This window comes from Molothrus aeneus, chromosome 16 (genome assembly GCF_037042795.1).
Source record: "Molothrus aeneus isolate 106 chromosome 16, BPBGC_Maene_1.0, whole genome shotgun sequence".
NCBI lineage: Eukaryota > Metazoa > Chordata > Aves > Passeriformes > Icteridae > Molothrus > Molothrus aeneus.
In genome coordinates, this window is record NC_089661.1 from 13,999,355 (window position 1) to 14,024,494 (window position 25,140).

At 56.2% G+C, this 25,140-nt stretch overlaps 1 protein-coding gene across 1 annotated transcript in view; it reads left to right on the forward strand.

Moving 5' to 3' along the window:
* Positions 1–17,633: 17,633 nt before the first annotated feature.
* Positions 17,634–25,140, forward strand: part of RAI1 (retinoic acid induced 1) — a 74,246-nt gene continuing 66,739 nt past the window's right edge. Inside the window, exon 1 of the mRNA XM_066561080.1 lies at positions 17,634–17,714. The gene's annotated coding sequence lies outside the window, so the exon portion shown is untranslated. The remainder of the gene's footprint in view (positions 17,715–25,140) is intronic.

Genomic DNA, 25,140 nt, shown 5'->3' on the forward strand with positions numbered 1-25,140 from the left:
CAAAGCACTTTTCATGGGGACAGATGCTTTAAGAGAAGCTGAGGCTCCCCAAAGCAGAAGGCAGCTGAAAAGGTCACTGCTACCAAGTTCCCTGGCCACAGGCACATCCCATGACAGACGTGGGAACAACCCCCATTGCCCCTGGGTCCATCCAAAGAGGCAGAACAGTTTTCCCTAATGCTTTCTGCCCCTACAAACCACCCTGTGCACCCCCAGCACCTTTTCCCATAAGGTGCAAAGGGCTGAACCAACCTCCATAAAAATTCTCTGCACATCAGCAGCATCAGGGGTAAGGTGCATTGCTCCAGACACGTCTAATTAGGGTGTCCCCATTAGCTGAGCCATCCAGATGCCCAATGCTCACTGCAGCATTGAGGAGGGGTGAGCTGGATCCATCACATGGAGGGGGCTGAGTCACAGCACCAAGCATTCCCTCCGTGGCCATCTCTCATCCCTCACTCTGCTGGTGCCTGGCTTTTCCCAGGCAATCAGCATTGCTCTCAAATGTGAGCCCCAGGAGGGCTCTGGGGAGAAAAAGCTCTCATTGAGGACTTGGCAGGGAAAAAAAAGCCTGGAAGTGGAGGCTGCTTCGTGCCAGGTGTGATGGCCCCTACAGCAAGTGCCACAGAGGGCTGGGCTCAGAGCCTTTTCAGAGCATCAGCCCTTCCCTGAGTGGTCTCTAAAAGCTGTGGGGATGTGCTCTGCCTTCAGGCTGAATCCACATGGAGGACTCCTGGGGAAGGGCTGACAGCAAGGCAGGGACACAAGCATGTGCTTGTGGGGGCCAGGAAGAGGCTCCGTGGGGACACACAGGTCTATCCTGAGGAACCACAGAGCCAGCTATAAATACCTCCTCAGAGCATCACTCCCCCTCCTCTTTGATGTTTTCCTGTTATTTGCTTCAAACCCACTCCTGCTGCTGTTATTTTTATCTTATCTCTTCTTTCCCCCCTGCTTTTGTGTCTGTTTACGAGCTGCATCACAGAAGGGTTTCAAAAGGAAGATGGAAAGGCAGTCAGGGACCCTGGGAAGAAGGTCAGAGACCCCAGAGAGAAGGTTGGGGACCCCAGAGAGAAGGTTGGGGACCTCAGGAGGGCAGAGGCTCTCCAGCTGCCAGCACGCTGCTCTTCAGCAGGACACAATGGGAAATGCAGAATGTCCCTGTGGGACTGATGTGGTGGGTGACCCAAACTACTCCCCATTGTGGGGAAGGGGCAAATGGAGTCTCCTGCTGCTCTCCAGCGACCCACATCTGTCAAATTTGTAGGAAATTGGTCTCCCTGTGATACCAAGCCGCTGCCAGAGCTGGAGGAATCCAGGCAAGCAGCTCAGAAATTAATGAAAGTGGAGGCCGTGTGAGTAGTCAGACACAGATGAGCTTAACTCCCTTAAATGAATTAAAAACACATCACTCCTCACCAGTGTGAGCCCAGAGCCACAGCAGCAGGAGGGGAGTGTGAGCTGTGAGTGCCTTGGCCCCCAAACTGAGTAACCAGGATTTCTGCCATGATCCTCCCATGGGCAGACTGGGAGCTGGGTGCCATTACTGGGTCACGATTCAACTCAGTTCAACAAAAAGAAACTGCTGGAGCCAACTTTATGCTTCTCTTCCTTCACCTTTTCAGCCCAAACAAATCTTTTATTGTATAAAACAGCATGAAGCAGAAGTTCTGGGGTTTCCCCACCCAAGCCAAAGCAGACTGTTTACCTTTTTTCAAGTTTAAGACGTTGAATCCCTTTAGTGCTAAAGAAAGATGCTGTCCCAGTTCCCTCCTTCATGCATCTCCCCTTCCCACCTGGAAGCACCAAACTCCAGACATTCCCTTTGCCAGGGTGCCTTCCTGTAGCATCACCCACTTGCCAAGAATTGGGGTATTTTTGCAGATTCCCATAAAAAAGGGCAGCAGCTGGGCTGTGGGTCAGTGCCCAGGCAGGGGTGGGGGGCTCCCTGCCAGCCCTGTCCATTGGGATGGATGTTTCCTGCTGTGGTTTGTTTCTGCTGCTGGAGAGCCCCTGGGAGCCTGTTTGGACATCAGCTAACAGGGAGAAACTGAATGCAAAGGTCAGGGAAGGAAGGGGGAGAGGCTGGAGAGAAGCTGGGAGCATGGGGCGGCCCCAGCACCCACTGGCCTCAACCCCACAGCAGAGTGTGGGGTGTGGGAGGGGGAAAGCCCAGCTGGAAGTGTGGCTGGAGCAGCAATGAGAGGCTTTACCAGCAGATGGGTTTAGTGGGGGCTGCCATGAATTCTTCAATATGGGCAAAACTAAAAATCCCAGCAGGCTGCTCCTCTCCAAGGTGGGCAGGCATCCAGGGTAGCCTCCTGGCCAGGAGTGCAGGGAGGTCATGGCTGGCCCTGTGGGGTCTGTGAGCTGCTGAGGATGGGGAACCACAGCCAGGGGCTGCTGTGGCTCTGAGCCAGGCGCTGGGACCCTCCCTGGGGGCTCCCTCGCTGCTCCAAGGATGCTCCAGGGGAAAGCAGCTGCCCTGGGCTGGGAAAGTCCTGAGTCACTCTGCAGATGGGCTGCCCCTCTACCCCCAGAGACCCCACTGCTGGCACTGACCCTGGTGTTCAGCTGCCTCTCCTCATACCTTGGAGCTGGCTTCACTCTGGGATCAGTGCTGGGCTCAAAACAAATCTTGGCTGCATGGAGGGAGAGTGGCCATGTCCCAAAGCTGGGAGGAACACACAGGACAGCCCCACCTGGGGAGAGAAATCCCCTCCATGCCCTGTGCTCTCCTTAAAGCCAGGCCTGGCAGTGGGTTCTCCCAAGTGGGGATGGGTGCTCCCCTGGTCAGTGGGGACAGGGACATCTGTGGGGACACAGACAGGATCCAGCCACTTTCCAGCACTTCAGTGCAGGACCTAAGAGTGCAGTGGGTGCAGGGAAGGGGCTTGGGGCTGCAGCAGCTGCCAAGGTGCATCTTGGGGTTCCATGATCAGCCCTAAACCTGTCCCTGCTGAGCTCTGGTGCAGGGAAGCTGCCTGCAATCCATCACCTCTCGTGGAGAGGAAAATAGGCTTGGGGGCATGCAGTATGGGTCCAGGGCACGCTCTCTCTGCTTGGCTAAAATGACACTAATTAAGCCCCTTGCAGCGTGTAAAAGCTATTCCTACAGGGCAGACAATTAACCTTGAAACTTGGCTTTTAGTGCTTGGAGGGGAGCGAATTTTTCATCCTGTTATTTCCCTGTGCTATTAAGCTAATCCTGGAGACCGTGAGGGAGAAGCCTGTGACACGTCTGCAGCTCCCAGCCTTGCCAGGAGCACAGTGTGTGGCCAGCAGCCTCCTGCTCCATCCCTCCATCACTCTCTTATTTTCACCCACGGTCTCCAACAGCATCACCAGCACTGGGGAAGCAGGGATGTGACCAAGGGCACACAGCAAGGCTGTGCCATTGCATGATTATTATGGCCAGAAGTAAATCCAGCCTCCTGTGAGTGTGCTAGACACAGAGCCAGCCCAGCCTTGACTTTTCAGGGAGTTCCCTGTGAGGCACAGCCTGTTCCCAGCTCTCCAAGGCTGTGGCTGCTGGCATGGCATTGCCTTGGCCCAAGCTTTGTGTGAGAAGTTTTGTTCTCCTGGAGGAGAAAGGGAAGGATCAGAGAGGTGGAGAAAGTGGGAAGATTTCATCTGTGAAGGTCAAACCCTGCTGTGGGGCTGGGGATGTCCCTGGGATGCCCTGTGTCCTCCCCAGAGCTCACAGTTCCTCTCCCCCCAAGCTCCCCTCTCTGCCCCCAAACACAGAGAGTTACAGTGCTGAGCTTGGGGACACTGGGGACAGGAGCTGGTGGCTTGCTCTGATCCTGCCCTCAGCAGAGGGGAAGGAAAAGGGAGGATGGATAACCCACAAAATCCCCTCCATGGGCTGCCACACAAGCACCAGCACACACAACGTATTTAAGCACTAAATACCAGTCTTGGGGTATTTATTACAACAAGCTACAAAAAGGAACTGGAATGGTAAAAATCCCTCAGGAAGAGAGCACTGGGAGGGCCCTGCAAGGTGAAGAGTGGTGGGAATTGGGGGTTCTGTGGGTCCCCCTAGTCCAGGAATAAGGACAGAGCATCCTGGTGATGGTGCTGCCAAGAAGCAAGGGCAGGTGTGGAAGATACACTGCTCCTGGCAGCAATGGTGCCAGGAATGCATAAACCAGCCTTTGGGTGCCCAGAAAACATGGGAGAGGCATCCTTCAGAAAGGTTTTCCCTGTTTTCAGCAACCCCTTTCCCACTGGTGGGACCTGCAGACCCTCACACCAAGCTGAGCATTGGCTGCTCCGAGCCTCACCCCAAAAGAGCAGCAAACCTCCTACCTGAGCACTCCCCTGAGAGCTTTTTCCAGCTCTAATTGGCCTTTCCATGGCAGCAGGGGAGGCTGCAGCACCCCTCGAGGAGCAATTTTCCATGTGGGAGCTGTTTCCCTGCAATGGCCTGGTTTTAAACTGCTTTCCTCTTTTTTTCTTGAGGGGGTGGTACATGATGGAGGCTGGATAAAGTGACGGAAGGGAGAGCTGTGCCATAAAAAATCAGTCTGCTGCTAAAGCTGGTGAAAAAAATGATGCTGCAAAGTGCCTTTGCAGTTGTTTAGTCATGTGTTAGCCTGGCTGAGGGGTGATTTGTGTGGCTGAGCACCAGCTGCAGAGCATCATGTAGGGCAAAATGCCCTGAGTGTGTGCAGAGACCAGAGGAAGGATCAGGAAAGGAGGATAAGAGAGTACTGAGAGATTTTTTTTTCTAGGTGATGTTTTTGCTTTGTGTGTCTCACTCTCCCTTTTAAAAAATAACCCTCATCTTCTTCAGGGCTCCCATGGAGGTAAATTCAGCTCCTGTTGCCTCACAGCTCTTCCCTCCCCAGGAACCCTGCCCATGGAAGTCACTTTTCCTGCTGCCCTATTGTTTCTCACATTTGCTTTAATAAAAAAAAAACAAAAAACCAGAGTAGGTGCCCGGGTAGCAGATGGGACTGGCTTCTCCTGGCTGCTGTAAATCACAGAGGAGGTTTCACCTTCCTGGGATGGAGCTCTGGGAGCACTGATCCTGCTGGAGTCAGCCACAGGAATGACAGCACTGGCTGCCAGTGCCACCACTGCAGGAGGAGACAAACCAGCCCCCTGCACCTCTCCTGCAGAAGTGACCAGGTCCTAATGGGATTTCTAAATCACCACTGAGCTTCAGAGTGTCCTTCTGCTGGCATAAATCAGCCTGGCTGGAATCACCAGTGCTGGGCTGATTTACACCAGGGAGCTGTGGGGGGAGAGGCTGGAGGGTTCATCTGAGTGTCCCTGTCCTCTGAGCAGTGGCAGGAGGCCACAAATCATCTGGGGGCCATGGAAATAACTCAGCAGCCTGAGATTGGGTGTGAGGGTGAGCCATGTGAGCACAAAGGGCTTTCAAGGTGGATGGGGGAATGAGGAAGAGAAGAGAAGAGAGAGAAGAGAAGAGAAGAGAAGAGAAGAGAAGAGAAGAGAAGAGAAGAGAAGAGAAGAGAAGAGAAGAGAAGAGAAGAGAAGAGAAGAGAAGAGAAGAGAAGAGAAGAGAAGAAAAGAAAAGAAAAGAAAAGAAAAGAAAAGAAAAGAAAAGAAAAGAAAAGAAAAGAAAAGAAAAGAAAAGAAAAGAAAAGAAAAGAAAAGAGAACTATGATCCTTTGGTCCCACAGCCTGACCACTTCAGGCCTGACCAAAAGCTAAAGCATGTTATTAAAGGCACTTTCCAAATGCTTCTTGGACAGGCTTGGGACATTGAAGGAAGGAAGCCTGTTCCAGGGTTTGACCATTCCCTCCAGAAAGAATTTCAAATATCCAGTCTAACACTCCCCACAACACAACTTTGCACCATTCAGAAGTTGGACTTGATGATCTTGGAGGTCTTTTCCAACCTTAATGATTCTACAATTCATTCCCACACATCCCATTGCTTGATCCCAGGGAGAAGAGCAACCCTTGGGCACCTCCCAGGCCTGCTGAAGGCTGGGTTCCTCCAGGATTTTGGGGTGTTTTAGCACATATCTTGTTGATCTAGCAGGAGAAGGAGCGTGGGCCGTGCAGGACGGGCTGGGCAGCCCGGGGCTGTTTGCCATGGTTCCGAGCGGCTGCTCTGCTCTGCTCACTCCAGAACTGGAAGGGATAAATGTGGAGGGGAACGCGTGCCAGCTGACTGAGCTGTGATGAACCCGGCCTGAGCGCTGGGCTGTGACAGAGCAGCGGCACCCAGGGGCTCACAAGTGAGCCGGGATTTATCGGGATCCGCAGCTGCGCAGCGGCCGCGCCAGCGCCGGGGAGCGGGGCCGGCGGGGACCGAGCGCTGCCGGGAGCCACCGTGTCCTTGGCTGACCATTACCTGTCCCCAGCCCGGGGGAAAAATCCTGGGTGGGATCAGTGTGCTGCCAAGAGCCACCACGTCCGTGCCTGACCATCATCTGTACCTGTCCCCAGGCCAGGAGAAAAAAGCTGGATGGGTTCTGGGTGCTGCCAGGAGCCACCATGTCCTTGGGTGGCCATCAGCTGTACCTGTCCCCAACCCAGGGGGAGAAAAAGCTGGATGGGTTCTGGGTGCTGCCAGGAGCCACCACATCCTTGGCTGACCACTGCCTGTCCCCAGACCAGGGGAAAAAAGCTGGATGGGTTCTGTGTGATGCCAGGACCAACCATGTCCGTGCCTGACCATCACCTGTACCTGTTCCCAGCTCAGGGGAAAAAAGCTGGATGGCATCTGGGTGCTGCCAGGAGCCACCACGTCCTTGGCTGAGCATCAGTGGTACCTGTCCCCAGCCCCAGGGAAATAAAGCACCTGCAGCCTTGAAGGTTGCTGTAGCCCTGTTGAGGTGCACGTAAATTACAGGCTGCTGGGTCTCACTGAAAAAAAGCTGGGTTAGATTAGATATAAGGGAGATGTTTTCACAGTGAGGGTGGTAGAACGCTGGCATGGGTTGCCCAGAGAATCTGTGGGCGCTCCATGCGTGGAAATATTCGTGCTCAGGTTGGATGGGGCTCTGAGCAACTTTATTTACTTAGAGATGTCCCTGCTCATTGCAGGGCCAGGACTACATGACCTTTTAAAGGTCCTTTCCAACCTAAACAAGCCTGGAATTCTATTTTATAAAGTTCATGCAGGACTGTACTGCCTGCACGTGCTGAGCTGGGTTGGGGCTGGGCAGATCCTGACCTCACACACAGCATTTTGTGCCCTGATGGTGCAGGACAGGCTGTGGGACCAGCTCAGTGTGGGAGCGAGGGCTCCTGCTCTGCACAGGGATATCTTGGCAAACTGGGTGCAATTCCCAAGGTTAAAATTTGTCATCGTGCCAAGGACAATGCCTGGGAGGGGGCAGGGGCTGCCCTGGGTCGTGCTGCCTTTCTCTTTGATCTCCCACGCTGGTTTGAACTGCTGCCTTCCACCAAAACACCCAGGATGGTCATTTGACCTATTTTTATTTTACTTTCCTCCCATCCTGTGCTGCAGAAAACCCAGAGCAGCCTTTCCCTGAAGTGTCAGCACTTTATCCAGCACAAGTCCCAACGTGCTTCCCTAATCACAGACACACCAGCAGGATTCAGCTCCCCGGACTCATTTCTATCCCTGTGCTTCTTGATGGCACTGCAAATCCCCACGGTGGCTTCTGGGGTCAATACCTGCAGCAGAAATACCTCCTTGCCTTAAGCAGCACGTTTTTATCCCAAGACAGTGTTTGTTTAGTGGATTGTGATTCTAATTCAGCATATGGCACCAACAGCTGCCAGCCCTGAGCCTTATCTCCCTGCTAGCAGGCGGCACTGACCCGATCTGACCCTGGGCAGGGCTCAGCCTGGCACCCAGGGCTGTGGGTGAGGATGTCCCCTGGCAGGACCCTCTGTGTGGTTGGCACCAGGCAGGTCTGGCCAGGCTGGGAGTCCTGGGAGCCAGAGGATGCTGTAGCCCTCCCCGAGGGTGCAGAAGCCCCATGTGAAGATGCTGAAGCCCCTTCTGGAGATGCTGAAGCCCCCCCCGAGGATGCTGCTGCCCACTCTGAGGACGCTGCTGCCCAGGCTCCGCTGCCCGGGCGCTGCCAGGGGCGGCCCCAAAGCCGGGCAGAGGCTGCCACTTAGTGTTGGAAGGGAGCACGGCTGCTGCAGGGAGCTGGCAGAGCGCCGCCGTTGGGGACAGGCCACTCCTCTGCTCCCGGGATGCGCCTGAGCATCCCTGGGTGAGGGTGCTCCCATCTAACGGTGGCTCTGCTGATGGAGCTGATGGAGCTCGTGCTCATGCATCCCTTGTTTGTCCCCTTGGGGTGCAAGCAGAGGTCACCCCCCTCCCAGCCCTGCACCCCCAGAGGGCTGAGCTGGTCCTCACCCCTGCCCAGGCACTGCCCAAGTCAGCCACACCACAATGCCCAACACAAATCACAGAATGGCTTGGGTTGGAAGGGACCTTCAAGTCCACCCAGTTTCACCCCCTTTCCACAATCCCAGGCTTTTCCAAACCCTGTCCAGCCTGGCCTTGGAAGCTTCCAGGGATGGGGCAGTCACAGTTTCTCTGCTCAACCTGTGTTCTAAGGTCTCCCTGGAGCCTTCTGCTCCAGCTGCTCTCCTGGATGTGTTGCTATTTAAACAATATGACTTAGACACCTTTTCCCTAGAGAATGTGGCAGCAAGGCACCCAGGGGAGGTAGGATCCTGCTGTTGTCCTTGGCTCTCCCCTGCCTCAGTTTCCCCTGACTTTACAGTGGTTCAATGAGAAACAAGCCCTCCAACCAGCCCCTGGGGTCCCTGAGTGCTGGATCAGGCCCTTGGCCATCTGGGGAAACTGAGGCAGGGCACAGCCAAGGAGGGCTGGGGGGTCCTGGGCAGCTCCCACCAGCCCAACCCTTCTGGCTGCTGTCATCTCTTGCTCCTTCCCCTGCCTGCAGCCTGATTCCCCGGGGATGGCGGCGGCAGCGCGTCCTTCCCGTGATGTTATATTAGCTTAATAGCATTTTTCCACTCCATTTGAGAGGGGAATTTACAATGATCTCCGATTAGGGCAGCCTCAGGAATGTCTGTGATTAACACCATCAGCTCCCTGGCCACTCAGGCTCACCCTGCCCCACCCCAGGTCTAAGGGCTGCAGGTGCCAGCTGCCCTCTGGCCACTCATCACCCCAGAGAGCAAAAGCTTCCCTGGGCACCCTGTGCCAGGGCCTCACACCCTCACAGGGAAGAATTCCTTCCCAAGAGCCCATCCCTGCCCTCTGGCAGTAGGAAAAAATTCCCTGTGTCCTGTCCCTCCATCCCTTGTCCAAAGTCCCTCTCCAGCTCTCCTGAAGCCCCTTCAGGCCCTGGAAGGGGCTCTGAGGTCTCCCTGGAGGCTTCTCTTCTCCAGGCTGAACACCCCCAGCTCTCTCAGCCTGTCTTCAGAGCAGAGATGCTCCAGCCCTTGGCCTCCTCTGGACAAGCTCCAGCAGCTCCACATCCTTCCGCTGTTGAAGGCTCAGAGCTGGAGGCAGCTCTGCAGGTGGGGGTCTCACCTGCGCAGAGCAGAGGGGGAGAATCCCCTCCCTTGACCTGCTGCTGCTCCCCAGGACACAGATGGCACCCAGGAACAGATCCTGCAATCACAGCCCTGCTTGCAGCCCCCCTGGCACTCCAGCAGACAGTCCCCCATGAGGGCAAGCAGACCCTCACTGCCAGTAGCCCCATCCCTGGCAGCCCCTGCCCTCGGGAGCACCAGCGACTGCTCAGCCCTGGCCCCTCCTCACCCTGAGCTGCCACTGCTCTCCCCTCTCCTCTGCCACAGCCGGTTCTGGGATCACTTACCAATTAGTGTGGCCTGCTCATTAAAGCTCATTATCTGCCAGTGTGAACTTGGAGGGGATTGTGAGGCCTGGCGGGGGATCAGAATTCTCCTTTTTTCCAATCGCATCCTGCTCGGCCCCCATGCTCCGGGAGCAGCCCCGCGGCTGCACCAGAAGGTTGGGGGATATGGTGCTGCCTTTTAGAGGGAAAAAAAAGTGCCCAACAAATTAAGTCGAGTCCTCCACACAGCAGAGAGCGGTTGCTGCTCCACATGGATGCTGTGATGGAGCAGGATGACGCCTGGGTCTCTGTCTTCCATGGATTACCAGGAATCTGGAGGTGCACAGGGGGGCAGGAGGGGATGGCAGGACTTTTTGTCCACTGTGGGATAATGAGCTCAGCCAAGCTCCAGGATACAGGGCTGGCAGTGATGGGAAATATCAGCTGTCAACCACAGAAATTAGGTTTCCTCTCCATTGCTGGGAGGGGCTGGTCACAGAGGTGTCTTGGCTACTTCCTGGTTTTAAGTGCAAGGACAGAGGGGAAAACACAAGACTGACAAAACCAGTCTTCTCCCACTGCCTCAGTGGGTGTTTTGAGTTGAACAGGTGACAGAAAACCCAATGGCTTGGGGGGAATCACCTCCGCTCATGGAAGGAGATTTTGCTTGCTGGCTGTGATCTGAGCTGGAGTGCAAAAAATCCCTGCAACCCCATCCTGCCCCATTGCACCCCAAGCTGTCTGTGTGGGACTGGCTCTGCTGCCATCACACACACCCCAGCCTCTGCCTGGCTCTGGGACACTGTGCCTGGGGGGGTGACATGGACCCAGATCTTTGGGCAGGGATGGGAATGTTGCTTTGCAGCCACACGGGCTGGTCCTGGGCATCCTGCAGCTACAAGACAAACAAGCCAAAGTCTTTCTGTGCTGGGAAAATCAATCCCAAATGCAGCCTGGTTTCATAAGAACCAGGAGCATGGGAGTGGGAGCTGTGTCTTTCCAGTGCCTCCTTCTCCTCTTTCCCAAAGCTGTCCTTCCCCAGGGACACACCAGGTCTGGCTTTCATTAGCGAATGAGCCTGTTTTGGTGAATGGCTCTTGTCAATATTGATTAAATTCCATCTTCCCATGTGCAGACAAATCCTCTCGCAGTCCCTTCAGCACAACCATCCTAAAATAACTCAGTAACAAGGCATGGTTTAACCCTTCCCTTCTCCTCCAAAAAAAAGCCCCCCTAAGGTGAAATCACCCACTGACTGCTCCTTTGTTCATCTCCCGCATGGAACCACCCAGTAACAAGACAAAAATCCACCAGCCAGTGGAAAGCAGCTGGTCTAAGTTCAAGCCAAAGAGCCTCAGCTTGTGCGAGCCAGGGCTTTAGCACAGGCCAGGCTGGGAAGGCTGCGCCTACATCATTAACAAAATCCCCAGCAAATGCTCCCCGTGGCATCCAACCAGCTCTCCAGGGCTGCAAATTGTGCCCAGGAGTGTATTCTTCCTCAGCTCCTCCTTGCCAGGGTGCCTTTCACTGCAGACATCCCTCTGCCTGCATCCCACGCTGCCCTGGATTAACCGCCTCTTTTATTGCTGCCAATTACTGGCAGCAAAGCTGCCTCGGGGATGGAGGATGTGAGATGGGTTACACCTTCCCGGCCTTAATGACGTGAGGATTTGCAGGCTGGAGCAGCAACCTCGGCTCCCCACGGAGCAGGGGATCAGCACACAGACCCCCACAGCGCTTCCCTGCACGTCCTCTGCACCCCACTGCTGGAAGCTGCACGGGCTGTTGTGGGGACAGCTGGATCCCCGAGCTCCGGCATGGGTCAGAGAGGGGGGAGATGCGCGGATCAGGGGATGGGAAATGCATGGATCAGGGGATGGGAATGTGATGCCCATCCCTGGTGACCCAGAGCTTCCCGCGTGGGTGGGGGCGGAGGCAGCGCCGGGCTGCAGGCAGCAGACCACACTCGACTGCTGCTGAATGCTCTGAGGCTTCACACTGCGAGAAGAATGAGCAGATAATAGGATTTTCCATCTCTTCAAAGGGCACTCGAGCCAGGCCCCGGCGCTGTGCGCAGCCCTGGGAAGAGCCGCCGGGAAGATCCCACACCTCCCAGCCGGCGCCGCAGCCACGGGGATGCTCCCAGCTGCAGAGCAGCCTCCAGCCTGCGAATGGGGACTGGGAATGGGGATTCTGGGAGGGCAGAGAGCTGGGAAGCACCACGGGGATTATCACAGTGATACCCAGCCAGGCGAGGCAAGAGAGGGTGAGATGCTGGTGGTGCCACATTGGGAGTCAGGGGAGGGTTCATCTGTCCCAATGTGGCGTGTTTTTAATGGAATCATAGAGTGCCTTGGGTTGGAAGGGACCCTAAATCCCACCTCATTTCACCCCCTGCCATGGGCAGGGACACCTTCCACTATCCCAGGTTGCTCCCAGCCTCATCCAACCTGGCTTTGAACACTGCCAGGGATGGGGCAGCCACAGCTTCTCTGGGCATCTGCGCCAGTGCCTCACCACTCTCACGGGGAAGAATTCCTTGTTAATATCCAATCTAAACCTCCTGTCTTTCAGCTTAAAGCCAGGAACAGCTGCTGTGCTGCAGAAGCAAGCAGGAAAACAGACACTGAGCTTTCCACTCGGTGCTTGCAGCAGCCAAGGGCATGGCAGGCTCACACCTCTCTGGGCACACACTGGCACCAGCCCAGGGCAGAGCAGCCTCCCCTGGGCAGCCCTCGGCCCCTCGGTCCCTTCCTGCTGCACAGGGGCAGCCCAGGGACCATCTGGAGCCTCATTTGAAGAGCTCCCACGTCCCCGCGTCCCCGCTCCATTTCTCCTCGGATGGCTTATCAGCAGTGACTTTCCCGACAGCAATCGATAGAAAACATTTTATCACCTTCCCAGGCGGCAGGATCCGTGGAGTGGGTCTGATTTCTGTTTCTATGGTGACATCTTCCGGGCTTGTGAAAGATTTTGCCTTTCTTGGTTGTTGTTGGGTGGTGGAGACGGGGGGGTGGGGTGGAGGGGGGGGCTGGTGGTATTTTTTTTTTTGTTGTTGTAGGTTTTGCTTTTTTTATTATTATTATTATTTTTAAATACCATTTTCAGCACACCAAGGAAGCTGCCAGCCAGCCAAACGCGATGCTCGCAGCATACCCACAGCAATGCTGCTCGCTGGGAGGGGCCCCAGGGCAGTTTTCATCCCCAAAATGCTTCTGAAAGCTATTGAAACTCGAACTGGGGCCGTCTTCCTCCTTCCCTTATCCCAGGCCCCCTTCCCACCCCTCCGGGCTTCTCCTGCCAGGCCTGGAAAAAGCCACTCGGCCACACAGCAGGGATGGCCTCAAGCACAAGTGACTGCTCGGGGCGTTTTGTAGTGCAGCTGATTTTGCTCCTCAGCTCTGCTCCCTCCTCCTTCCCCTTCCTTTTTATCTCCCTCCACCTGCTTTGGTGGAGGAGGAGGGGGTTTGTCACCCTGTTCTGCCGGCTGTGGTGGCCCTGGGACCCGATCAAAGGGACAAGGAGGGACATGGGCAGGGGGGGGGATAATTTCTTATCTCTGGGACATCTCCTGCATGCAAAGGAGATGGTGCTTCTGCTGAGTTATCAGCACCTGAGGATCTCACCGACTGCCTAATTAATGTCTGCAGTTCCCTCTCCTCAGAGCTCCCAATACCCCATGAACCACATTGCTCCTGCCACCTGGCCCTGCCAAAACAGTCCATGTGCTCCTGCTGGGAGCTGGAGGGAGGGATGGATGGATGGATGGATGGATGGATGGATGGATGGATGGATGGATGGATGGATGGATGGATGGAAGGATGGATGGATATACAGGAGGGGGACTTTGGACAAGGGCATGGAGTGACAGGAGAAGGGGGAATTGTTTCATGCCGTTAGAGGGCAGGGTTAGATGGGATATTGGGAAGGAATTTTTCCCTGTGATGGTGGTTGCCAGAGAAGCTGTGGCTGCCCCAACCCTGGAAGTGTTCAAGGCCAGGTTGGACAGAGCTTGGAGCAAGCTGGGATAGTGGAAGGTGTCCTTGCTCATGGCAGGGGGGTGGAACTGGATGGGTTTTAAGGTGCCTTCCAACCCAAACCATTCTGGGATTCAATGATTCCATGAATGGATAAAGAGAGGGAAGGAGGGAGGGAGTTGCCCTGTGCTGATGCGTTTAGCAAAGCAGCCACCACCTCTTCAGCCCTTGTGGATTGGGAGCCCAAAAGGAAGCCCCCTCCTCCACTCCTGAGTCCCCAGTGTTGCTGAACCCGTGTCCTTACAGCCAGGGGAACAGCTGCACATCCTGGTGTGACACCAGCCGTGCCACCTGGCCTGGGATGTGCTGCAAGAGCAAGTGCAAGGGCAGGGACTGGTACTGAGCAGCTGGGAGGGCCGAGGTGCTGCTGACAGCATCAGTCCAGGTTGCCAGAGGGGAGTTTGGAAGGCACTGCCAGCTTGGCAACGCTCTCCCCACACCTTTCCCATAATGATCAAGCCACACTGCTCTATTTAATTAATGTTTCTCAGTGGCACAGCCTTCAGCTACTAAAATAAGTAAATAAAATAAAGCAGAGGTTTCTTCTGGTTTTTTGTTTGCTTTTTTTTTTTTTTTAATAAGGGGAAACTCCAAAGCTCATAAACTTGGAACCGTGTCCTGGCATTAAGTGACAGCAGGGGATCGCTCCTTGCATCGGGCACAGACCCAAAGCACTTAAAAGCAAGGGCAGGAATGGGTAATGCAAGGCTGCCATCCCCTTCCCCAGCCAAGAGAAACGCAGTGTCCGTGACACAGATCAGCACCCCTTCATATTTCATCTCAACGCCATGCCCTTATCTTTGACCCAAAATAAAAATTATTCCTTGCTCAGCGATCTCAAAATACAAAATTATCTACGCGTGCACTAATGCCACGTATCAATCAACTTCAAATGCAAATCCCCACAGCGTTTAGCCCTAATTTTACCATAAAAGGATGGGTCCACGCCAAGCACCTCGCTCAACATTATTGGAGGGAACGGCAGCTTCCATCAGCAAATCTTCTCCTGGTCATTGACAAATACTTGGATCCTCAGCTTTTCCTAATGGAAACAATCTGGCCAGTTCCTGAGAAAGGGTGAAGCACGGAAGGAGAGCAGCACATTCTCCTCTCTCCCCCTTTTCCCAGCCTCTCTCCTTAAAAACTGCTTCAGATCTGGAAGCTGGTGCAGAGATGGGCGCTGGGGAAGGAGAGCAGAGCCAGGTGGGAGCAGCCAGACAAACCCCTCTGCTCTCTCTGCAAGGACCAGCATCATCAGCCTCAGTGGGGAGAGCCTGCACCCCATCCCTGCTGACAGCAGCGCTGCTCCAAGGGAAGCCAGGATGTGCGGTGGGTAATTAGGGATTTGCAAGGCTGGGCACACTCTGCAAGGCTTTTTCTTCCTTTTTGCAGCAGTGAGGGAGCGTTGGTGGGAAAAGGCGCTGTGCAAGCGACAGGAAAACACCAGGGAACACTTGAAGGAATGTCAAAGTGCAGATCAAACCCAGCCTGTATTAAATGTCTTTGCAGGTTGCTGCAAGGCTGGTGGGGTGCGGGTGGAGCAGGCAGACAGCAGAGCTACTGCAGGGCCACAACAAATACCAGCAGCAGCTCTGGAAAGGCTGAAAGTCTCTGGGCATGTGCCATGCTCCAGCTGCAAGGAGCAGGAGAGCCCTCTCAAGGGGGTCGTTCCACTGGGGCTGTCCCACCACCACCAATATCAGTGACCCCTCCACCAGACACAGCGTCCAATGAATTCGCACCCTGAACCCACTCAGTCCGGGCTCAGTCCCGGCAATGCTGCGAGCGCGGCACGCAACGGGTCCGTCCAAATTTCCGCCCCACATCCTCGAGGAACAATGGCCTGTGTGTCCCTCGGAGGCCCCTCCTGCCACACGCGGCCGCAGCCGCCCTCCGAACACTCTCGCTCTTGTTCGCTCTGGCCGGGAAGCGGCGGAGCAGCAGGTATTTCCTGCCACCGGCTGCCATCCCCGCCTGGCCGGCCCCACGGGGGACGTGCTGCTCCATCCCTCGTCCCCGGCCTCCCCAAGGGACCTGCCACCCCTCGGGGACAAACAGGCACCGCAGCGGTTGCTGTCCCTCGGCAGGCAGGTGGCCCTGCTCCAAAGGGACGCCAGCAGCTCCACGCACACCCCCGCTGTGCACATCCTGCTGGAAAAGATTTCCCTTCTGCTGTTCCAAGTCCCAGCTAAAATGAGGCTCAAAAACGTGCAAAACGCTGGTTTTGCCTCGTTTCCTTTGTGTGTTTCAGTGTGTTCTGCAAACAGGGCACTTCCTCAGAGCTCCGCTTTGGCTCTCACGTTTGGGAATAAGAGAGAGGCTTTTATTTTAATAGGAAAACAGGATTATAAATTAGCAGTCAAGCTGTGAGAGCACAGAGTCTTCCTCTTAAAATATCCGCACACGTTGCCTCGGCCAAAGCTGGGTGTCAGCACTGGGGACACAAGCACGGAGGGGTCCTGGGTGCCACCCCTCTCGGTGCACAGCAGGTGCTGGTGGCCGGTGGCACATCCAAGACACTCATGAATAACCAGCTGCCACCACCCTGCAGCGAGGGCTTACACCGGATACCTGATGGAGAGGAAAATCCCAGGCAAACATCAGGCAGCTCTGCTGGCTGCAGCCAATTTTCCTCACTTAATATGTTTCCTGCACTCATCCCCCTCCCTGACCTCGGTTCCTCCTTGGAGCACGTTCAGCCCCAGACACTCTGCTGAGCACAGCCAAGGCCAGCGGGACTGCTGCCATTTCGTCCCTCCCCTCTGCTCCCTGGTCAGGGCTCCTGTCACACTGCTGCAGACCCCTGAAGGTCCCCAGAGCAAGGTAAGTGGGCAGTGATGAACACCTCGTGGGGTGATGGTGCTCTGTGCACCCACGGAATGCTCAGAGAGCAGGGGGTGGAAAGGCTACATCCATCCTTTGTGGAAGATGCATGTCCCAGACTCTGATCCAGATGAGGATCTGAATCCAGCTCTGAAGGCAAGTCCAGATGTGGGTCCAAATTCAGCTCCAAATGCAAATCCAGATGTGGATCAGAATCCAGTTCCAAATCCTCATCTAAATCCAGACACAGACCCAAGTGCAGATCCACACGTGGTGCAATCCTGATCCAATTGTGGATTCAAGCCCAGAGACAGCTCCAGCTCCAAACCCAGACCCAGGGTCTGGTGTGTGTCTGCAGGGACCTCATCCTGCTCAGTGCCAGCACCCATTGGCTGCACCCAGCACCGGTGTCACCTGCACCAGCACCTGGCAGATGCTACCCGGGGGCTTCCCTGCACCCAGCACCGGTGCCACTCTCTCGTCAATGTCCCCGATGCCCAGTGCCTGCATCCATCAGGGTGCCCGGTACCCAACATCATTTCCACCCTCCACTGCCCGGTCCCCGGTGCCCAGCTCAGGAGCTGCCATACGGTTCCTGCTGCTGGCTGCCCGGTGCTTGTTGTGCCATGTCCCGATTCCCGCTGTGCCATGCCCAGCGCCCGCCCCGCTGCCCCCGGTGCCCCGTGTGCCGTGCCCCGGTTCCCGGTATTCACTGCCCAGCGCCCGCCCCGCTGCCCCCGGTGCCCCGTGCGCCGTGCCCCGGTTCCCGGTGTGCCGTGCCCAGCGCCCGCCCCGCTGCCCCCGGTGTGCGCAGCGCCCGCCGCCGCCGCCGCCGCCCCGCCGCCGTTCCCGGTGCCACCGGCGGCGCTGCCGGCAGGTGTCGCCGCGGTCGCGGGCAGGCGGCGGGCGCGCGTGCACTTCCGACGGCGCTCGGTCATGCCCCCGCCGTCCCTCCCCTCGCTCCCGGCGCCGCGCGGGGCTCCCGCCCGCTGACACCGCCGAGGCGGCTCGCACGGCGCGGGAGAGCGGCGCGGCCGCCCGGGCATGGCCGCCGGGGCCGCCCCCGCCCAGCGCCGCCGCTGAGAGGCAGCGGGGCTCGGCCCGCCAGGTAAGGAAGGGCTCCGGACGCGGCTCCGGGGGAACCGGACGGGCCGCCGAGCCCGGGGAGGGCCCGGGGAGGGCGGCGGGTGAAAGGGGCCGGCGGGGGGAGCGAGGGGAGCGGAGGGGCCGGGCGAGCGGGGCGCTGCCGGAGGCGGGGGGGGCCCTGCCCGCAGCCCCGTTACCCCCCCGGGGCTTCGCGTCGCAGCTGCGGCTGCAGCCGCGGCTCCCGCCGGGCCCGCTGCTCTCCTGCTGCCGCTGGAGCGGCGGCGGCACCGCCAACCCGCCGCCACATATCCTTCTCTTCCCCTTCCCTTCCCTTCCCTTCCCTTCCCTTCCCTTCCCTTCCCTTCCCTTCCCTTCCCTTCCCTTCCGCCCGCGCTCCCACAGCACTGCACTCGTATTTCCAACCCTAGCCCGTTCCGGCCCCCCCAAAGCTCGCCCCAAACCCGCCTCGGTCCCCCCAAAACGCGAGCCTGTGCCTGGCTCGGTGACGTCACGGAGGGGCTCCCCGGCCCCCCCGGTCCCGCGGGTGCGGTGGCCGCGGGGCTCCCGGCCGGTGGTGCCGAAATGCCGAGCGGGGACATGGTGCGTCTTGGATAGATAGCCCTGAGCCCCTCCTGTGCCCTTTCGCTGCAGCTGTGAAATTCCATTTAAATTCCTGTGTGTGTGTGTGTGTGTGTGTGTGTGTGTGTGCGTCCCCATTCCCACTCTCCCTGGAAATGTGCAGCTGGAGCAGCACCTTGAGCGTGGCGCTGGGGTCCCAGTGGAGGGGCTGAGCTGCCCTAGGGGTCGGCATCCCGGGGGCGCTCCGGCCGCTGGAAGCATCGTGGCTGACGTTGCAGACCTGCCGGAGGTTCTCACTGACGTCAGAGTGGGATGCTGTTGGGGTGCTTGTTTGTTCCCCACTGCCTTTGATGGAGAGCGGTGCCATCCCTTAGATGTGAGCAGATTTTGGCTTGCTGAAAGCTCTTGTGGCCACTGGCCCTGCCCGCTTTCCCCTTGGCTGCCAGCGGTGCCCATGTTGGCTGCCCTCAGGTGACCTCCCAAAGTGATGGTGTGGAGGAACAAACCCCACAGTTGGGGTTTTGCATGGGAGAGTGCTCCTCGGGGCCTGTGCCAGCCGAGGGAAGGCATTGCTGGTGATGCCAGCATCTTCCAGGAGCTCTCCCAGCTCAGCTCCGGCTGCCCCAGCTCCTGGGCATTGCCAGAGCCTCCTTGATGGTGCAGAAATGGTTTCCTGCTGTGTGTGCCGGGACTTTGTGGAGTGCTCCCACCCCACAGCTGCCTTTGCCAGGGTGGCAGTGTGTGTGCCCCAGGTGGGTGAGCAGTGCCGTGGTGGCTGTGCGGATGTGGGTGCTGTCGCCTGTGTGCTGGTGACAGAGGGTGGGGGGCAGAGGTTGGCTGTGTGTGGTGCCCGCCGGGGCTGAGACTGCTTCTCCTGGTGACTGTCACTGTCTGATGAAAATGGACCTTGAGCTGCTGGGAGATGGAGTGGAGAAAGATGGGAGGAAGCCAAGTGAGATGGAGAAAAGGACATGTTCCCCCTGAGTGCCCTTCCCTCCCCGTTCCCCGTGGGATTGAGATGTGCCTCGAGGTGTGGCGAGAGTGATGGTGGCGAGGGGTTCATTGTGGGTCTGTGCACGGGGCTGGGGGCACCCACACCCTGAGCAGCAGCTCTGCAGCCCAGGCCAGGAGCTGTGTGAAGTTCAAGGCAGGAAGTGAGAAATAAAAAAAGAAAAAAAAATACCACGACTGGTAGAAACCACCAGGGAGATTTAGGGAAGCAGCAGTGCTGTGCTGTGGAGCCCAGAAGAAGTGTGTATCCTCATCTGATGAGGAGCTGCCCGTGCCAGGGACCGCAGACCCACCTCTCCTCTCCCGGCTCTGTCTCCGCTGCAAGCCCCAGGGAACAATTGCATACAGAGTGCTTCGTTTCAGAGCCGCCACAGTCATTTCAGAGACCTTTTAGGCAGGAAAAGTGCTCTGTAGCGTGTAATTTGAAGGCTCTGCTCTGAACCTTCACTGTCGCTCTGCTAAATGATCCTCTGCTCTTCCAAACCTTTGCTGCCTGGAAACCAGCAGCTCTGACCTGGTTCCTGGCCCCGCTGGGTCCCTGGTCTCCCTTCAGCTCCGTGCTAAGGTGAGGGGAGTTGCAGGTTGCGAGGAGCAGCCTGGGGTGGTTCTCTGCCTTGCATGGGGCCTCTCAGATGTCAGAGTCCTGGGAGATTTCAGCCAGTCTTAATCATCTCTCGCCTCTGCCTGAGCTGCAGAGGTTGTCAGAGCACACTACGGATTTTCCAGCCTGGAGGGTTGAGTCCTGTGAGGGCTCTGCAGGAAAATCTAGGGACTCCAAGTGATTCTCCCCCGAAATGGGGGAGGTGCAGAATTTTCTGTAGCATCCCTCGGGCAGCTCACGGTGGAGAAGGGCTGTTTGTTCTGCCACCAGAGGAAATGGCACAACTTTGGTTTAACTGATGAGGCTGTGCCACAGCCTCACTGGGGGCACCAGAGATGAACCTGGAGGTGCTGCACCATCAGTTGGCCAGGGAGTGTGATATCACCTGGGGTTCCCTTGTCTTTGCTTTCCTGCCTGTCCTTGTTAGCTGCCCTATAACTTGTGTCTGCTGGAGGCACACCTGCCAGAGGAGCAGAGTGAGCTGTGTGTTTCCTCTCGCCCTGGGCACTGCCTGCCCTGCCAGATGCAGGCAGGGCCCTGAGTTCCTGGCAGCCAGGGCATGCAGGCAGCCTGGCAGGGAGGTGCAGGAAAAGAGTGCAGGATGGGGAGAAGAAACATTTGGGTATGAAGGGTTTGGCTGTCAGCTCTTGGTCCTGAGCTGGGGTGCCACAGTACAGGCACCTGTGTGTTTTCTCTTGCCTCATGTAGCTTCGCTCTGGTTTGAATTTGCTTTGTTTTGGATTTGCTCTGCTTTGGATTTGCTCCTGGTTCCTGCTGAGCTGGGAGAGTCCCAGTGATGGTGGATTTATGCATGTCACCAAATCAGACACACAGCCAAGGCAGGAGGCACCAGCTTGAGTCTGTCCTAGCAGGCTGCATCAGCTGTGCCAGGCGTGCACCTGGGTCTAACCTGCCCTTAAATCCTGATGGTGCTGGGGACCCCGCCCTGTCCCCAGGCAGTTGCTGCCACCCACTGATGACAACACTTCCACTTGGCTTCCTCTGCTCGCATCCTATCCCCCCAGAAGGTCATGGCAGCAGGGCACAAGGCAGAGGAAAGGCAGTTTCCCTTTCCCTTCTTCACCTCTCAGAGGGATCCTCCACAGCTACAGCCCTTCTGAAGAGCAGGCAGGATGCATCCCAGCTGGGGTGGAGCAGGCAGGTCCGTGTATTGTCCTGCCACCATCCTGTCCCATTGCCTGCCTGAAAACACACTCAAAATCCACCTGCTTGGAATTGCGTGGATTTGGGATTTCCCCCAGGAGGACTGGTCCAGCTGCTTGAGGCAGGCAGCAGCAAGGCTTTCACCTGGTGTGGAGGAGGAGGAGGAGGTGGGAGGCAGGTGCAGGTGCTGGGGTTCCAGCCTCACATCCAAGCACAAGGAGCTCGTTCAGAGCAGCGCTCACCACCTGCGCCCACCAGCATCCAGCTGGCAAAAACTACCCATCCCAGCAAGCAGAGGGCCACCAGCAGCCCTGCAGGATGGAGAGTGGCTTCCTGGGGCTGGCAGTCACCCCCAGTTCCCCTTGGGAGGCTGGGATCGCTGCGGGAATGCCGCTTCACCGCGGGAAGGTGGCAGCTTGGTTTTTGCTTTGGTTGCACGGCCTAGTTTCGAGAGCTGGAATATGCTCAAAGCTGGGCTTTCTGAGTTGCTTTTTTTGGTTTTGTTTTGTTTTAAATGACAGCATTTCCCCTTTAAATTTACATCTCTAGCTGGGGAACACAGAGCCTGGTGAGAGAGGGAGTGTGAGACTTTTATAAAAAGAACGAGTCGGGTTTTATTATCCCTTTGAGACGAGCAGGGAAAATCTATACTGAAGGCATGAAATAGCAATAAAAATGGACTTTTTGCCAAAGCAAAATTAATTGAGTGAATCTCAGTCCTCAAGCCTGAGCTCTGAGAGGCTTATGAGTTGGATATGAACCACGCTGCCCCCTTCCAGGCTCTCATCCCCCAAGGAGGAGAGGCAAATCCTCCCTCTGGTCCTCGGTGTGTGATGTGATCAGCGCCTGGGAGCAAAGGACTCCTGCTTGGGATCCAGTGAGGGTGAGGATGCCTCCAGCCCTGACTGTCCCTGGAGCAAGGACCTTCTCCCTGTCCTTTGGCTTGGGGATGCTGGCGGTCATTCAGAGGTCATCGCCCCAGCGTTCCCATCACTGTAAGTCATGGCATCCCATCTGGACTCTGGATTTGGGGGAGTTCGACAAGAAAGAAGAGGAAGACTGGACACAGCCTCCTTGAACCCACTGTAGAAGCCTGGAGAGGATCCTGCTGTCTTACCCTGGGCTTGCTCTTATTGATCATTTTCTTCCCTCATCTCTGCATCCTGCTCTTGCTGCACTCTGGGGTCTGCCTCTCCAAGGTGCTTTCTGGGCAAATCCTTCACAGAAAAGGAAAACCCCTCCTGGGTTTTGTTCTTCTCGACGTCACATGCGGTGGCACCGGCTCTGCTTTCCCCAGTTTTGGGGAGAGGGTGGCAGTAGGAGCCGCTGGACAGAGCAGCAGGGGAAAGGCAGATTCTTTTCAGCAGATGGTGCAAAGAGGATGAAGCTGTGTAAACCTCCTGAGTCCACTGGAGAGACGGAGATTAAATAGTGAGAGGGCCGAGAGGCAGCTCCAGGCAGGAGAAGGGAGGAGAAAAAAGGAAAATGGGGGTGGAAATGGGATTGGAGAGTGGAGCTGGGGAGAGGAGGGTTGGTTTGAACCGGCATCCCTCTCCCACTTGATGTCTCCCCTCCAATTCAGAGGGCCTAGATTCAGTGCCATAAAAATATAGCCCTTTTCAATCCCTTATCTTGCAGGAGCAGAAACAATTGGCCTGCAAAGAGGGAGAAAACAATCTGTTTGACTGACAAACAAAACCACATTTCTGCACAAAAGGAGGAGGAGGAAGAGGCAGCTGTCTGGCTGCTGCTTCGGCTTTTTTCCTTTCCCCTCCCTCTCCTGTCCCCTCGCTGACGGTGTCAGAGCAGAGCCTCTACCCTTGCCAGCAAAACACCCGCTGTTCTGACTGGCTGGGTTCAATGTCAGGCTCCTGCAGCAAATGTCATTGTCCTCCCTGCTGTCCCCAGCCACGGTGGAGATGCACCAGCCCTGCTGTGCTCCCCTCCTGGGGATGGTGCAGGCAAAGGTGGCACCCCGAGATCACCAGGGCAGAGCCCAGCTGCTGGGAGAGGAGCAGGGTGGGTGCCAGAGACAGAGAGTGATGCTCAAGAGAGGGACCAGGGCCAGCAGCTCGTGGCAGCTGAGCTGGGGACAGAGGGGACACAGGAGGTCTCTTGCTGGGGGGCCTTGGGAAGTTCAGCCAGATTCTGGGTGATGCTGATATTGCAGCATCCATGGAGCACCTGAGTGCTGCAGTTGGAGGTGCTGCTGGAGCCTGGTCCCTCTCCAGAGCCAGCCCTGTGCCTCAGTTTCTCTGTCTGCAAGGTTAGCAAGGTAACACGCAGATGCTGAAGGAGGGCTGGGGCATAGAAGTGCCCTGTGCACCTAAAGTCATTATCCCAACAAATTGTTATCCCTAAAAATTCATTACAGCAACCACTGTACCAGCCAAATGGGTGCTGGGGGGAATCCATCAGACAGGCAGGAGAAGAGCCCATGGGAATCTCCGTTCTCCATCTCTCCGGAACAAACTCCTTACTTGGAGGATTTTTTGAAAAAGAAACTGATTTTCCCCATGTGATTCCCTTACCAGGAGCAGCAGCAGTTTCCTGCCTGGAACAGTTTTCCGAGGGGACTCTGCTCTGTGGGGACATGTGAAGCAAACACCCACGCTCTGAAAACAGCCAAATGCAATAAATACCCAGTGCCTGAACCTGGAAAAGCAGAGGCTGGAACAGGGCAATCTCTGCAGGGGCTGGTAGTGCTGCCACAGAGGGAATCCACAGTAAATAAAGGGGCACAAGAAGCAAACACTGAAGCCCCCAGGACACTCTTTTGATGCAGTTGCTGGTGACCTACTAGAATCCACTGGAAAGATGATCCTCCACTGGTGGGTGGTTCACTTTCTCCTTTTTCTATTTTTTGAGGAGCTGTTTCAGTCTGCAGACAAGTAGCAAAATAACATGTGAGAAATCAGAGATTCCAGGTGAGTTAATAACAAATAATGAGTCTCTCAGTTCCTGAGTGGTTCTCTGGTTGCCGCAGTCCAGGCGTATAACAAGCAGGCTTTCCTGAGCATCCTCAGCCAGGCTTGTTGAAATACTGCTACAGATTGATAGAAACAGCCTGAATTCAAGGGAGTTTAAGAGATCCAGCCTCTACATTCTTAGATTGCCAGAACAGAAGCTTTGGGGAACGTTTGACCTGAAACATTGGATGAATTTGATTTATTTTTTAATTCCTGCACCTAAAATGCAGAATTTTCTGCATTTTTCTTTCGTCTTGGATTTCAAAGGAGGAGAGGAAGTATCCCTGCACACATCAAACTGCAGGAAAGAGAAGATACGAAAGATGACTGGACTACTTTTTACAACTTTGGCTCTTGACTTTCCTCCCCAGAAGGGGAAGATGCACTGTCAGCCTGTCTTGTGATCAGGCTGTATCCTTTTGTTACCCTGATAAATGTCAGCTGACCAGGCTGGGATGTGTGAAAGCTCCATCTCTACCAGACCTCTGCTGCTTTTCCTCACTATTGGGGCAGGGAAGGGCCCAGCATATCCTCACCTGAGCAGTGCTTGCAGACTTTGCCTTACCTCCATAAGGTCCCCATCTCCTCCACGCCCTGCTGTGGTCCCCCAAGGTCCTCCAAAACCCTTTCTCCTTTGCCTGCTCCCGCCCTCCAAATTCTCCCTGCCTCCTCCCTTCAGATCCTTGCTCCCAGCTGAACTCTACAGGCAGTGGTGAAATTTTGGCCTCCATGCTCATTGCTGGTAGGCTGAAATGCGAAGCTTGTGCTGTGACAAAGTGAATCTAACCGAGAGGCAGATTTTGGCTTGTGGGCAAGAAAGACCATTCAGTTTTCAGCAGATTCCTGCTTCTTGTGTCCTGCACGCTCTGATCATGGCCATGGGAGCAGCTCTCAGTGTGAGGCCAGGGTTTGGCTCAGCCCAGCACTTGAAGGCAGGTGGCAGAAGCAGAGTGGGTTCTGCTGGATCCCCAGCTCTCAGCTTCACCCCCTGGGGACGCCCAGGGATACTCACAGTCCCTGGCTGATGGGACAATATTTCCCATGGCAGAGCCAGCATTTGGTGATGCAGCATCCACCCCTGTTTGACCCAGACCTACCTGGAACCTCTCCTTTCCCAGAGCATC